This window comes from Dendrobates tinctorius, unplaced genomic scaffold, assembly GCF_039654945.1.
Source record: "Dendrobates tinctorius isolate UK_male_01 unplaced genomic scaffold, ASM3965494v1 ptg000058l, whole genome shotgun sequence".
Lineage (NCBI taxonomy): Eukaryota > Metazoa > Chordata > Amphibia > Anura > Dendrobatidae > Dendrobates > Dendrobates tinctorius.
The window spans coordinates 11,384,076-11,400,352 of NW_027361726.1; positions in this window are offsets into that span (position 1 = coordinate 11,384,076).

Below are 16,277 nucleotides of genomic sequence, written 5' to 3' on the forward strand. Positions count from 1 at the left end.
TGTTAAACTAAATAACAAGAAGGAGAAAAGAAAAGAGAAGAAACAGGTCATTTTTTAACACAGATTGATCAATATAAAAATAAAGCATGATAAACCATAGCAAAATTGTGGTTTTTTCACCAGTACAGTCCACTTCGAATTTTTTTTCCTATCGACCAGTACATTGCATGATAAAATGAATGATGTCATTCTCCTCTGACAAAAAAAGTCATTTTATGGCTGTAAGAGTGAAAAAATAGGGTTCTGGAAAAGGTAGGAGGAAAACGTAAAAATTATTGTTGACTGTGTCCTTAAAGGGGGTGTACACTTTTGGGACTTTTTTTTCTTTTAACTTTTATGCATTCATTTGGGGCTAAAAATCATTTTTGGAATTGGATTCCATTAAAATAAATGACACCATTAGTCTTCTTTAGGTTATTTCTTTTTCTGAGCTCCTTGCAGCTGATTTATCATTACAGACCACATAAAAGTGCAATGTATAGAAAATTAAGTGCATGTAAAAGCCAAACTGTGCAAAATTTTCAATGGAACCAAAGTGCAAAAATTAAATTTTTTTAAAAAAAGTCTCCAAAAGACATTGATAGGTTAAAGGGGTTAGTTTCTATCTCAATGTTCCAGCAGAAGCCGCTAATAATCATTAGTGAACAGAAAACAAACAGCAGCACAATGTGATTGTATCGGGGGCACTCAGCGCTGATTGTGTGCGTTGTCATGCTTTTCACTTATGGATTTCATATTATTCTCATGTCACTTGCAGAGATGGAATACGCACTGTCTTAAAGGCTGAAGTTAAATGCATTGTTTGCATTCTAAATATGTTGTTTTATCCCATGTATGATTACCCTAAATCACAATGAAAGGGAGAAAGAAATTCTTAACCTAAATGAAGGCTCCTTGGTTATAAATGCTGGAAATTTCTATAAAAACCACCTAGAGAAAGCTTGTCACATATGCCATTATGTAGCAAATGCATCTTTATCACGTATTTAACAAAACAAATAAGTAGAAAAAAAAATTGTTCCTGTGCTTGTTTTAAAGGGAATCTGTCAACTACTTTTTGTGATATCAGGTAAAGATATCACTCAATTGTGCATCCCATAAGTATTCTAGTAGTTGTTGGGCAAAGCTTGCTGCGCACGCGCGAGGGCCCTTGTCAATGCGCACCCGTGGCGCGGAAACCCTACATGAGTGCAGTAATAAGAAGAAACAAGTGCGTTGGGCAAGACAGGAGGAGGGGAAGGAGAATAAGTCCCGCCCATCGGACTGGACCAATGCGATTTGCATACATCGAAAGACAGATTAAGGCTGTGCTCACACACAGCATTTTTTAGCGGGTTTTTTAGCGGTTTTCCCTTTAAAACCGCTATAAAACCGCTAAAAATAAGCTTCCCAGTCATTTCTATGCATTTTGCACTTTTTGTGCACATTGATGCGTTTTTTACTGCGAAAAAACCGTATTGCGGTAAAAAGCGCAGCATGCTCATTAATTTTGCAGATTTTTCCGCGTTTCTGGCCAGTTCAATGCGTTTTGAAAACGTGCGGATAAAAACGCGCAGCAAAAAAAACCCGCGGTTTCTGGGAAGTGAGTCAGGTTTTCTAGCAGAAATTTTCTGCTACGTGTGCACTTAGCCTAAAAAGGTATTTTTGCATCAAATGTGGGGAGTCAGGGGCTATGAAAGACTCTACTAGAGTACTTATGGGACGCACAATTAAGTGATATCTTTACCTGATATTACAAAAAATGGGTGACAGATTCCCTTTAAATGATCACTGGTTAAAACAAACATTGTATACATCAATAGCAAAAGGTCAGGTCAGGCTTAATTCAGTCTGCCTCTGTTTGGTTTTGTGTCAGCTATTTAGTGTTGGCAGTACCTGGATTTGGTGTGGGTGATACTTTTGTATACTCGGTTAGTGGTTGCTGATCCAGATGACTTGTCCTTAAACGTGTGCCTCTGTGCTTGTGTGCCTTGCTGTGTATGATTTAGTTTGTCCCCTGACTTCTGCCTCTGTATCCTGCTTTTGTACTGCTCTGTCTCTCCAGGTATCTGACCCCCTTGGCTTATCCCCGTTTACTCTTTGTCTTGTCCCTAGGTACTGCATGTTTGTCTGGCTTCTGACTCTCGGCTCTCCTTGGCCTCGTTTACTGTCTTTGCTCTGCATGCTCAGTGTCCTTCCCTGCACTCACGTGTGATGGTGTTATGGGATTGCAGAATGCACCAAATAATATTATAGTAAAGACAAGGTGCGTTCGCAGCCCAGGGTCCACCGTGCAGAGATGTTACCTGCTGCCAGGTAATGGCGGAAACAAGATGGCCGTATACCAAACACACGCGGGTTAACCTCACCCGGTGTGTAAAAGGTGAACCCTGTTGCTTCAGAGGGACGCAGTACCGCATGGAGAGTGCTAGTCACAGGACCCAGCCCCAAGGACAAGGGTTAGGGTCCCTCTAGACCCATTAGCATTCGGTGCCGCAACCACGGTGCCAGAAAAAGCAACTCAAGGTTTAACCACACGAAGGGCATGCAGGGGTGCTCTGGCGGACGCCACTAACCAGCCTAAGCTTAGGACTGGAAAGCGCTCTAATTGTGCATGGCGCTGATTTGACGGACGCTGCAGTGAATGCGGTATATGTGGATGGCACAATCTGCCGCTAACACCTGTGCAGAGAACTGGGTGCACTGTGGCACATAGGCAATGCCACCACTAGGTGTTGACTCTAGCTCTGATAACCCTATAACTGTCATGATGTGACTTGGCCCTGTGTGACGCGGTTGGTCACCAAACAACAAGACAAAACAAGGGGACACCGGGGACACAATTACAATGGTAGGCCCTTCAATAGGGTATGGGGAAGTGGACACCTCCTGCACTCTCCTAAGGAAGAGCCCTGAACTCTACTCATGTTCCCTATACAGGTTCTTTCAACCTGTCGCCGACCAGGATACCTGGGTCCCTCACTTACCCTGCACCTATCCCTTACTAGGGAATTGGTAAGTGCGGACACTGGTCCCACCGCTGCACTAATACAAAACAAGGGAAAATAATGGACAGGGAAAAACAAACAACTTAGCTTTCTCTGCTGCCAATGCACCGAGGCAGCAGAGTAAGGCACCCGAACTCAGCTTTCAGCAGAAACACCACTGCTCCAGATAGGCTGCAAAAAGCACTGCTCCAGATAGCTCCTCTCTTCTCAAAGGTTGGTTTGCAAACGACCTGCTATTACCAACAGTCAGCTGGTGTACCAGGTGACCTTACATAGGAAGGCAGGAGTGGTCTCCACTACCAGACTAAACATGTACTAACACCAGTGGCCATCGGGGACAAAAACTGATATTATCCCCCAATGGCCTGAAAGGAAAAAAGTTTATATCAGAGATTTCAGAATCTAACAGATCCAAAAATGGATCGTGACAGTACCCCTCCTTCAATGAGGGGCCTCTAGACCCTCAACACTTCACCTCACCAGAAAACCACCTATGGTGAGGACGCCCAACTCCACCAGAATTCACCTCAGCCACCACCTGACTCACAGGTTTATGGCAAATGCGGACTGATGGAAGTGACAATAACGTATGCTCCGGAGGTGCCACAAATCTCCAGAGCGCCAACCTGAGGAATAGGTTGTATATGGGCATTACTGGGGGGGTGACTCCAGCTGGTAAGTCCCCAGGCCGAGGATGGCCGACACCCAATACGACCCGATCACCAGAGAACTCCAGACCCCAGCAGCACACTTCCACTGGATGTTTTTGGTGGACACCCATGCGTACTCATTCACACACAGGTCCGGACCTGAAAGTTTATTGTCACACACACGTTTGCTACAAGATGGTGAACTGTTCAAGGAACTGACAACAGAGGCATCCCCCTGTGTCACCACACTCACACCCCCACAATTCTGAGCAGGAACCACCACCCTCCTCCGACCCTTCCTCCTACGAGGACTCAGACACTCAGGGTTAGCTTGTGGTGAGGGTTAAGACTTGCCCCTACTCCCTGGCAGCACCTCTGCTGCCCCAACTTGAGAAGAAGGGGACAGCTGTAGAATGACAGCAGAGACACTAGCCCCCAGGCAGCAGCCCTCACACGACTGACCCCAGCCGACTACTTCCCTAGACCGCCAATCTATTACCGGGTTGTATTTTTTCAACCAAGGGAGGCTTAAAATGATAGGTGATGGCATTCCCCCCAAGATCTAGCATGACAGGGACTCTTCATGATGAGTCCCTATACGCAGATGTATATTATCCACGACTTGGGTCAACCTCCCCTGGCTAAGTGGGACAGAGTCAATGGCCTGGACGCTTAAGGGATTAGCTAGCGTCCTACACCTCAGGCCATGGGTCTGGACAAAGTGGGCGTCCACCAAATTGACTCCTGCTCCACTGTCCACAATCACCGATATGCACTCAGTTACCCCGCCAACCACCACCTCTGCTGACAAGGTACACTGAGACAAAATGGAAGAAATATACACTCACTGGTCACCTCCCTCCGCACAACCAGGGGGACGCGGCTTCTTGGGTGGTACAGACGTTTTGGCGTGAGCTGGGCAGACCCCGACAAAATGACCAGTCTGCCCACAGTGAAAACATGCCCCCACACAACGACTAACCACAGGCGACACCGTTTGGGAACTAGCTCCTCCCACTTGCATGGGTTCGTCCGTCAGCTCTGGTGTGTCCTCCTCCCTAACAAGGACTACTACCGGGGGCACATTTGGTGTATGTATCTCGCTGAGGTGTCAAGGTGAAAATATATTTTCTTATATAACTTTTATATTTTTATACTGTGAAACAATAAGTTTTTCCTAATTGCTTGCTAATGCAAATGTAACTGTATTAAAGATGGCTGCCAGTGTTCACTTTCACTTAAATTCAGTGTCTAAAGAGTTAAGTTAAGTTTCATTTCTCCTAAAAAAGATAACTCAGGAATGTGAAGAAGAAGTAACCATCGGGAGACGTTTTGACGAATCAGAGAAAGACTGGACACTAGATGTATACTGCATAAACCCCGCCTAATGCACGCCTTCCCCTAACACTCAATATAGTATTGTGTATTTGTAAATAAAAGCCAGTTGTTGTACTGCTCCTGACAGGTGTGGATGCAGGACATTAGCTAAGACTGAATCAGCTGCATGTCTGAGTCATTCTTAATCGGTACCAGATGTTTTGCGCTCGCACAATGATTTGGAATGACTGGTGAATGAGGATTCATTGTCGTTTACGACCCCGACAGAGGCATCTATCCACCCAGATGGCAAGGGACATGGCGGCCTCCAACGACCTGGGGGTGGCATACTGCACCAGAGTATCCGGCAACTTAGGGGACAGACCCTGCACAAAATGACTCGTAAGAGCAGGGTCATTCCACTGTGTGGCGGTGGCCCACCTCCTGAACTCTGAGCAGTACTCTTCAGCCGGCTGGCCTCCCTGCTTGATTTTACGGAGTCGGGATTCTGCCAGGGAGACGCCATCAAGATCTCAATATAACCTTTGTCAGAGCCGCAAAAAACCCATCCACCGACCGTAACGTTGGTGAATCGGTCGACAGGGAGAAGGCCCAGGATTGGTGATCACCCTTAAGAAGGGAGCCAATAATCCCCACACGCTGTTCCTCACTTCCTGATAAACGGGGGCGGAGCCTGAAATATAATTTACAGGCCTCCTGAAACACAAGAAATGTTTCTCTCCCTCCAGCAAACCAGTCAGGGAGAGATATTTTGGGTTCTGGTTGAGCCTGCACCTGAGCCGAGGCCCAGAACCCCACTAACTGCTGCAGCTGCTGCACCACCTCACCCCGCAGCACCTTAAGCTCATCAGTGAGGGACTGAAGCAGTGTGGCAAAGGCCTGCATTTGGGCCATGGCTCACCAGAAAAAAAAAGTGTGGGTTGGCAATAATGTCAAGATGTGACTTGGCCCTGTGTGACGCGACCCGACGATCGGTCGGTCACCAAACAACAAGACAAAACAAGGGGACACCGGGGACACAATTACAATGGTGGGCCCTTCAATAGGGAACGGGGAAGTGGACACCTTCTGCACTCTCCTAAGGAAGAGCCCTGAACTCTCCTCATGTTCCCTATACAGGTTCTTTCAACCTGTCGCCGACCAGGATACCTAGGTCCCTCACTTACCCTGCACGTAGGTAAGTGTGGATACTGGTCCCACCGCTGCACTAATACAACACAAGGGAAAATAGCGGACAAGGAAAAACAAACAATTTAGCTTTCTCTGCTGCCAATGCTCCGAGGCAGCAGAGTAAGGCACCCAAACTCAGCTTTCATCAGAAACACCACTGCTCCAGATAGGCTGCTGTTATGATTGAGTCACCGTAGGAGGCAAAAATAGAAATGCTAGCTAAGTCCAGAAAACCAGAGAAGTTGGCAGCTATCGGATTGCAGACCCCTGAACCTATCAACACAACTAGCAGTAGCCGTGGGGGGCTCCTACGATGCCCTAGGCCCCTCGATCACAGCCGGAGGACTACATAGCCTAAAGACAGAAAGGGAAATCTAAACTGCCCCAGAGCAGACCCCAAAGCAAAAGGCAGCCCCCCACATATAATGACGGTGAAGCAAGAAGAAAGAACAAAACACAGACAGAAAGATAGACTGAGCAAAGATGGGGCCCACGCTTACTTAGATAGGAAAGGACAGGAAGGCTGCTGTCTGCAATCCGTGAAAAACCCTATGAAAATAAGAGCCAACAAACTGACAGTAAAAAAGGCCCTGAAGACGCTAGGCTTCAAAAAAGCTATGTCAGTACTCAGGAATATTCTGAAGACAGAGCAACAGGCAAAAGGAGATACAGCTCACCCCAGCAGGGAATGGCAGAATCCAGAAAAGCAAGGAAAACAAAACACTAATGCAAAAAGGCAAAGCAGAAATCTTAGCTTTAGATGAGCAGGAATCAGACTGGTTTCCTAGAAGTCCACAGAGAAATCACCCGCAGGCCAGAAGGGCGTCGGCAGCCTTATATCCAGTCATTAACTCCACTCAGCCAGTCATCATCATCAGCCCCAGGTGTTTGACAATCAGGCTCACTACCTTTCTTCACCAGAAGAGGGAGTTCCTCGGGCCTCAGTAGTGAAGGGGAAAATGAACTCACAACAGGCTGCGAAAAGCACTGCTCCAGATAGGCTGCAAAAAGCGCAGCTTCAGATAGCTCCTCTCTTCTTAAAAGTTGGCTTGCAAAGGACTTGCTATTACCAACAGTCAGCTGGTGTACCAGGTGACCTTATATAGGAAGGCGGGAGTGGTCTCCACTAGCAGACTGAACATGTAGTAACACAAGCGGCCACCTGGGGCAAAAAATGATGTTAACCCCCGATGGCCTGAAAGGAAAAAAGTTTATATCAGAGAATCCAGAATCTGACAGCTCCAAAAATGGATCGTGACAATAACATGCACAACCAAAGGGAGAGAATTATAAGGAGCCAGTCACCAGAAACATGCATCCATCATCTTACGCACAAGTACAAAATTCTATACTAGGTTCACATTAGCTTTTGTGTGTGCAGCGTATCATATACAAATGCATGTTTACACCGCGCTTTATTTTGTCCGCATCAGCTTACGCATGACGGCAAAAAAAGCTGCGTTTGCATTTTTTCAGGGCATGCTTTTGGAGAACTTCCTTGACACAAGCCACACCCAATGGGCATGTCTTATTTCCCGTTCATGATTACGTGAATAACGCATGCATTTCAAATGCATGCGTACGCATGTGTTTCCATAGGCAGTAATGTGTTTATTTGATGCACTCATCCGCATGCGCATGACTGCGCATATTTGCCAGATTTTTGCCGCTTCCAAAAATCCAACATGATGCGTTCGCCGGACCCTGCGGCACATCGAAAAACAATGCATGAGTACGCTGATGCATGCAAGCTGATGCAAAGGCATGAACCTGCATAAACCATGTTAAAGATAGAGAAACATGATGCATACGGATTGCTGCAGATGAAATGTTGCCAAACGGACGCAAATGTGAAACCAGCCTTAGTGCCAGGTCCTGTGCTCACTACACTAGTCTCAGGTCCTTGTGCACTGTGTGCCTTCTGCCTGCACGCCCTTCATTCACGCGCCCCTTGATAGCGCCCCCTAGGCAGCGCCAGTGACATCTTAGGTGTCATTACATTATCACCGACCCATACAATTTTTCAGGGTTTTTTTTTGTGTGTGTGTGCTTTCTATAGACCTGCTGTGCGCTCTGTCAGATCAGGTATCTGTTGAGCAAAAAGCTCTGGTTGCTTCTCACCAACAGGTACAGAGGGGGGCGGATAGCATTAATGCTGTTCGGGGTGCCTCTTCCTTGTCTGGCAAAGGGGGAGTGTACTATGTCTGATGTGTCCTTATCCTCTCCTGAACCCTCTGTCAAGCTTCAGAATACATTTTATGGGGATAAAAAAAATTCCGGGTATTTAAAGAGAGTTGTAAATTACTTTTTTCTCTGCATCCTTGGTCCTCGGGTGATGAGAACCAAAGGGTGGGGATAGTTATTTCCCTGTTACTTGAGGGGCCGCAATCCTTGGCTTTCTCCCTATCCCCTACCTCTCCTGAGAGAATATCTGTGGATCGGTTCTTCAAAGCCTTGGGTCTTATATACGATGAACCTGATTGGGTGAGATTGGCAGAGGACACAATTATGAGTCTTATCCAGGGAAAGTGCTCAGCTGAGAGGTACTGTTCCGAGTACAGATGATGGGCACACAAAATTTCCTGGAATTACTAAAGTATGCCTTGGCCCTGCACCCACCACCCGACTCTCTGGAGGGGGCTATGACCCAGGCTTTCCGTATCGACCGCAGGCTGAGAAAGAGGTGTTGTGCAATGAGATGCTCCTCTGTTGCCAGTGAAGTCAGAGTCTTCCACGCCGGTTGAGCCCATGGAGGTGGGGGGCGGTCTCCATGAAGGAAAAGGAGAAGAGACGCCACAGAGAGAAAAAAATCTGCTTCTATTGTGGAGAGCCGGTTCATTGGATTAAGGACTGTCCCTTCTGCCCCCCGGATTCCTAGGTCTGGGTAACAGCCAAGGAGGTTATCCAGACCCACAGGTACTTTTTTTCCTCAGCCTTCAAATTATTGTTAAAAGTGGAAGTATGTGTGAGCAATTGTTTTTTTTCCTTTTCTGCTTTTGTGGATTGCAGCTCTTCAGTGAACTTGATTTACTCGAGGTTGGTGGACCACTGTGAGATAGGGACAGTCAGGTTGGACATTGACTCAACCCCGTTCACCAAGGATGGGATCCGCTCTGTTACTAAAAAGTTCGTCCTTAATGTGGGGTCTGTTCATTTGGAGCAGATAGCCTGTTTTATTCTGGACAACCTCCATGCTGGTTTGGTCTTGGGGTTTCCTTGGCTGCAATGTCATAATCCAGTCATTGACTGGGAGGCCCGGAAAATTGTTAAATGGGAGTCCAACTGTGAAAACAAATGTCTGAATTCTGTGTCTGTATCATCCATCGGTCTGAAGAGTATTCCGAAGTGCCTGAAGAACTTTGAGGCCCTTTTGATTGTGCCATTGACCTGATTGCTGGGGCTAAATTGCCAAAAGCCCGATTGTTTAACCTTTCTGGTCCCGAGCAGGTCGCAATGAAGGAGTACATATCTGAGAGTCTCTGCAAGGGGCATATCTGCCCTTCCGTGTCTCTTGTTGCTACAGGTCATTTTTGTAAAAAAAAAAGACAGTGGTCTCCGTCCATGCCTTGACTTTTGGGTACTAAATAAAATTACTGTAAGAAACATATATCCCTTCCCACTCATTCCCGATTTGTGTAACCAATGGTCCGGGGTCAAATGGTTTTCACAACTATATTTACGGGGGCATACAACCTCATCCGGGTGCGGGAGGGGGATGAGTGGAAACCTGCGTTTCTCACCTCAGAGGGGCTGTTTGAAAATGTAGTTATGCCGTTTGGTCTGACCAATGCCCCTGCGGTTTTCCAAAACTTCATCAATCATGTGTTCTCTGATTTTATTAGGAGGTTTGTGGTTATATACTTGAATGACATTCTGGTTTATTCACTTGATAAGCAATCACATATTGGTCACCTTCGGGCGGTTCTACAGAGACTCAGGGAGAACCAACTTTTCGCCAAGCTAGAGAAATGCTCGTTTTTAGCCCAGGAACTGCCTTTCTCGGGGTTCATTATCTCTAGTGAGGGGTTTCGTATGAATCCCAAAAAGGTGCAGGCCATTGTTGATTGCGTTCAACCCCAGGACCTGAAGGGCCTTCTGCGCTTCTTAGGATTTGCCAATTACTACTGGAGGTTTATTAAAGGGTTCTCTCAGGTTGTCACGCCCCTCACTAGCTTGACACAGAAGGGGGCTGAGGTTACGAACTGATCTGCCTCAGCAGTAGCGGCATTTCTCACTCTCAAAAAATGTTTTTTGACTTCCCCGGTTCTGGTTTAACTGGATCCATCGGAACCTTCTGTGGTGGAGGTTGATACCTCAGAGTTGGGGACGGTTTTGTCCCAGGGGCACGCCACCTTGACCAATCTGAGATGATGCGCCTTCTTCTTCAGGTTGTTTTCACCGGCAGAAAGAAATTATGACATGGGTAATCTGGAACTTCTTGCAGTTAAGTTGGCCTTTGAAGACTGGAGGCATTTTTTGGAGGGGGCAGTTCATCCCATTACTGTAGTTACTTACCATAAGAACCTGGTGTATATTGAGTCCGCTAAAAGGTTGATCTCCAGGCAAGCCAGATGGTCATTTTTTTTTCCTGGTTCCAGTTCTTTATCACTTTTCGCCCGGGATCTAAGAATGTGAAGGCTGATGCCTTGTCCTGGAGTCAGGATCCAGTTTCTCCCCCTAGCCTCCATCCTCCATTCTTCTACCCAGGTTGTTGGTGGCTGATGTGTCTGCAGGTTTGGAACGTGATATTCAGGAAGCCCAGTCCCAGGACCGCCCGTCCAAGCCGGTGGGATAATTGTTTGTTACTTCGACTCAAAGTCCTCCAGGAGTTCCATGATTTGGCGCTGAGTGGACATCCGGGGATTTCGGCTACTCGTGGGGCCATCACAAGGGCTTTTTGGTGGGCCACGCTTACATCTGATGTTAGAAAGTTTGTGTCTGCCTGTGAAATTTGTGCCCGCGCTAAGAGCTCTCATAACCGGCTGGCCTGGGAAATGTTTCCTTTGCCAGTTCCTGATAGATCATGGACACATCTGTCCATGGACTTTATCACCAATCTTCCTCCCTCCAAGGGTAATACTGTCATATGGGTGGTAGTGGACAGGTTTACGAAGCAAGTACACTTTGTACCCTTAGTGGCACTACCCTCTGCTGAGACCTTGTCTAGGTTGATCGTTCAACATGTGGTTCATTTGTATGTTGTGCCCTTGAATCTGGTGTCTGACCATAGCATGCAGTTTGTGTCCAGGTTTTGGAGGGCATTTTGTTAAAGGTTGGGTATTGAGTTGTCTTTCTCGTCTGCTTACCATCCAGAGACCAATGGTCAGACCGAATGGACCAATCAGTCGTTAGAACAGATTTTGCGCTGCCTTGCCATTTCCAGTCAAGAGGACTGGTCCGATGCTTTACCTTTAGCAGAATTTGCATTTAATAACCATGTTAGCCACTCCACAAGTAACTCTCTTTCTTCTTTAACTATGGCTTTAATCCACACTTTGGGGAGTTTTCTCGCCTGGACTCCCGTTTCCGGGGGCTGATATTGCTGTACAGCGGTTTGGGAATTTATGACTGGAAGTCCAAAAGAATATTAGGGAGGCTCAGAGGAAATTTAAGCTTTTTGCGGAGAGGAGACGGACTGTGGGATCCACCCTTCGGGTTGGGGATAAAATGTGGTGTAAAGGTTCGTCGGATGCAGTGAACAGCAGGAGGCAGCGAAGGGGTTACCAGAGTTTACTTAAGCAGTTAATGAATATGAATTCAAGGAAACCTTCTGCGCAGGGAGGTGTTGAGAAAGACAGTGAAGTATAATATAACATAACAAAAGAGTAAAAGTGAAGATAAGGACTTATCGATTGAAGATCTTATTGGAGAACAGTTGGAACGGTTCCCGACGGCGTCGCAGTCCGTGAACAAAGTCTTTGACTCTGTGGCGTAGAAACAAGTTGCACTTTCTCCTGACTGTGCCGAAGTATCCCGATCTGTTGTTCTTGGGGTCGTTGAACTTGGGTTCGTTGAACTTGGGTCCGTTGAACTTGGGATAAAGTTCCTGCTGTAGGATGTTGAAGCATGACGCAACACGCCGGGAGCACGATGTAGTACAAGCCGCAGGAATGACAAGGCCTTGTACAGAATCACCATGTCCAGAAAAGGTTGGTAATTCTGCTGCACTACCCGTTATGGATCTCGTTCGTGGGGAGGCACTGGTTACAGTACACGAGAGGGGGACAATCTGTAAAGGGTTGGCGTCAGTGGCGGTAGTTGAGGAGAGGGAGTCAACCTTCATCCTGTTCTGCAGTCACCTTCCCGCCAAGTCTCTCCCCTTCCAATGCTCTGCTCCTTTTAAGTCCTCCACGCCCCCTTCAGTCGGTTGCTCGAGCTCATCCCGCCCAGTCAAGTCAGACACGTTAGGCAAGTCACCCCCCTGCAACAGCGGTGACGGCCCCGATAGTTCCGGCTCCAGAGCGTATTTCTGTCCGATGACGCTATTCCTGTTCACCCCCTTACACTGGCTGTCCACCAGGAACATTAAACTTAAGGTTCCTTCAGCTAAATTGGGGCCTAAGTTTATTGGCTCTTATGAGATCATGGAGGTGGTTAATCCAGTGGCATTTTGTTTGTGTATTCCAGCACCTTTTAAGATCCCTAATGTATTCCATAGGGCCCTGCTGAAACCATTGGGGGCTGTGGAAGAAGCGTCATTGGGTCCCTCGCCGCATGTGTTGGTGGATAATCAGGAGTTCGAGGTGGAATGCATCGTGGATTCCCAGTTGGTCTGCCGTTCCCTCCAGTATCTTGTGCACTGGAAGGGGTATGGTTCTGAGGACTGATCCTGGATTCCTTCCCAATCGGTTCATGCCGATCGTCTTGTGCGCTCCTTTCACGCACGGTTTCTTGGGAAACCTGGGGGTCCAGTGACCCTCCATTGAGAGGAGGGGTACTGTCATGATTCTGGACAGAATGGTTCCGCCTCCTTCCTGGTCTTGGTTAATTCAGTGCACCTCTCTTTGGTTTTGGGGCGGCTACATAGTGTTGGCAGTACCTGGATTTGTTGTCAGTGATACTTTCGGATACTCGGTTAGTGGATGCTGACCCCAGGTGACTCGTCCTTAAACGTGCACCTCTGTGCTTGTGTGCCTTGCTGTGTATGATTTGGTTTGTCCCCTGACTTCTGCCTCTGTATCCTGCTTTTCTACTGCTCTGTCTCTCCTGGTTATCTGACCCCCTCGGCTTGTCCCCGCTTACTCTTTGTCTTGTCCCCAGGTACTGCGTGTTCGTCTGGCTTCTGACTCTTGGCTCTCCTATGCTCACTACACTAGTCTCAGGTCCTTGTGCACTGCTTGCCTTCTGCCTGCACTCCCTGCGCTCATTCAAGTGCCCCCTGATAGCGCCCCCTAGGCAGCGCCAGTGACTCCTTAGGTGTTATTACAGCATGTATATTATTCCAACCATTTCTTGATTCGCAACTACACTGCTCATTAATTTCCACTGTATAATATCTTTCATATAATTGCAGATTTGCAGTAAGTTTTATCCGTTCCCACCCATTTCTACATTACTAACTACACTGCTCAGTATTTCTGTTTAATGTCCTCTTTGCTGCTGCTTTCCAGCATGTAGATTAGTCCATCCATTTCTTGATTCACAGCTACACTGCTCATCAGAACTTTTATATAATGACCTTCATGTTGTTCCTTTCTCCTAAGTGTTTTATCTCCATTACAGTGCTTAAGAGGGGTTGCACAGTACATTTTTATGGATTGGAAAACTTTAGGATAGATCATCAATATCAGATTGGTGCGAGTGCAACACCCGGAGCCCCCACTAATCAACTCTTCCAGCAGCAGCTGCCGGATGTCATCAGTTGCAGATATAGGTGTTGCACCCTCCGCTGATTGATTAAAGATAGGCCATCAGTATAAAAGTAGTGAAGAACATCTTTAATTCACAGGTACACTGCTCAGTATTGCTGTATAATGTCTCCCCTTCTGCTGTTGTCACTAAACATGTTACACATAGGAGAAATCCCTCATGTCTGTGTGTGCTGTGTATTGGAGACATCATAGCAGCTAGTGTCTACCTACTAGTTCAGAGACAATCAAAATTAGAGACAAAGCTTTCAGAGGGAAAATTTGTGAAAATGCAGAACACAAGTTATGTAATGGCCATAAATAGAGTTATTCCTCTTTTACAACTAAAACGGCTATGCTGGAAAGTTATCTGAAGCAACAGAAACACGACACTCATCTTGATGGGTATGGGTACTCTGGGAAAGCACTTACTCAGTAGATACATTTGACAAGGTGTTGTCCAAAGCAAGAAAATGAATAATGGCCACAGCACCCTGTTTGTCCAATAGTTGGGAACAATATAGAGTCAATGACATAGAACCTTAGAGCCAAGATTCATGAAAGTCTCCGTCTGGTTTAGTCTCCTTTACTTACTTTACATGAGAACCTGGGAAACTATACCAGATGAGGAATCTATGGAGGCAGAAAAATGCAACTGGGAGACAGAAGAGTGCGATGGAGAGACAGAAGAGCGCAAAGGAGACAAAGAAGAGTGCAACGGAGAGACTGAATAGTGCAACGGAAAGACTGAAGAGTGCAATGGGCAGACAGAAGAGTGCAATGGGCAGACAGAAGAGTGCAACGGGGAGACAGAAGAGTGTGAAGGGAAGACAAAAGAGTGCGCCTGTGAGGCAGAAGAGTCCAACAGGGAAACAGAAGAGTGCGAAGGAGAGACAGAAGAGGGCGACGGAGAGACAGAAGAGTGCGACGGAGAGACAGAAGAGTGCGATGGGGAGACAGAAGAGTGATAAGGAGAGACAAAAGAGTGTGATGGAGAGACAGAAGAGTGCTACGGGAAGACAGAAGAGTGCTACGGGGTGAAAAGAAGAGTGTAAGGGGGTGAACAGAATTGTGTGACAGGGAGACAAAAAAGTGTGACGGGGAGACAGAAGAGTGCGGCAAAGAGAAAGAAGAGTGCGATGGGGAGACAGAAGAGTGCCATGGAGTGAACAAAATAGTGTGATGAGGAGACAGAAGACTGTGAAGGGGAGGCAAGAGTGTAACAGGAAGACAGAATAGTGTGACGGGAAGACAGAATAGTGTGACAGGAAGACAGAATAGTGTGACAGGGAAACAGAAAAGAGTGATGGGTAGATGGAAGAGTAGATGGAAGAGTGTGACAGGGAGACAGAAGAATGCGACGGGGAGACAGAAGAGTGTGATGGGGAAACAGAAGAGTGCGAAGGAGAGACAGAAGAGCACGACAGGGAGACAAAAGAATGCTATGAGGTGAACACAAGAGTCCGATGGGGTGAACAGAAGAGTGCGAGGGGTTGAACAGAATAGTGTGACAAGGAGACAGAAAAACATGACGGGGAAACAGAAGTGTGTAACGGGGAGACAGAAAGTGAGACGGGGAAACAGAAGAGTGTGAAGGAGAGACAGAAGAATGAGACAGGGAGACAGAAGAGTGCGACGGGGAGACAGAAGAGTGTGAAGGAGAGACAGAAGACTGCGACAGGGAGACAGAAGAGTGAGACGGGGAGCCAGAAGAGTGCGATGGGGAGCTAAAAGAGTGTGACGGAGAGACAGAAGAGAGTAACAAGGAGACAGAACAGTGAGATGGAGAGCCAGAATAGTGTGACAGAGACAGAAAATTGTGATGAGGGACAGAGAAGTGTGACGGGGACAGAAAAGTCTGAAGGGAGACAGAAGAGTGTGACGGGGAACAAAAGAGGGTGACAGGTGACAGAAGAGCGTAATGGAGAGACAGAGGAGTGTGACAGGGACAGAAAACGTTGAAGGGGGACAGCATCTGGATGGGGACATGAGTATATTGAAGAGACAAAGGGTTCTGAAGAGGAAAGAGGGGTCTGTTTGGGACAGAGGAGGGAATCAGGATGGGACAAAGGAAGGAGTCTGTAGGGGTCAAAAGAGGGGTCTGGAGGGGAGAGAGGAGAGAGTCTGGAGGGGACAAAGGAGGGGTCTGAAGGGGACAGGGGTGGGAGCCTGAAGGGAACAAAGGATGGGTTTGGAATGGACAGAGAAGGGAGTCTGGAGGGGACAAAGGAGTTGTCTGGAGGGAACAAAACAGGGAGTCTGAACAGGACAAAGGAGGGGTCTGG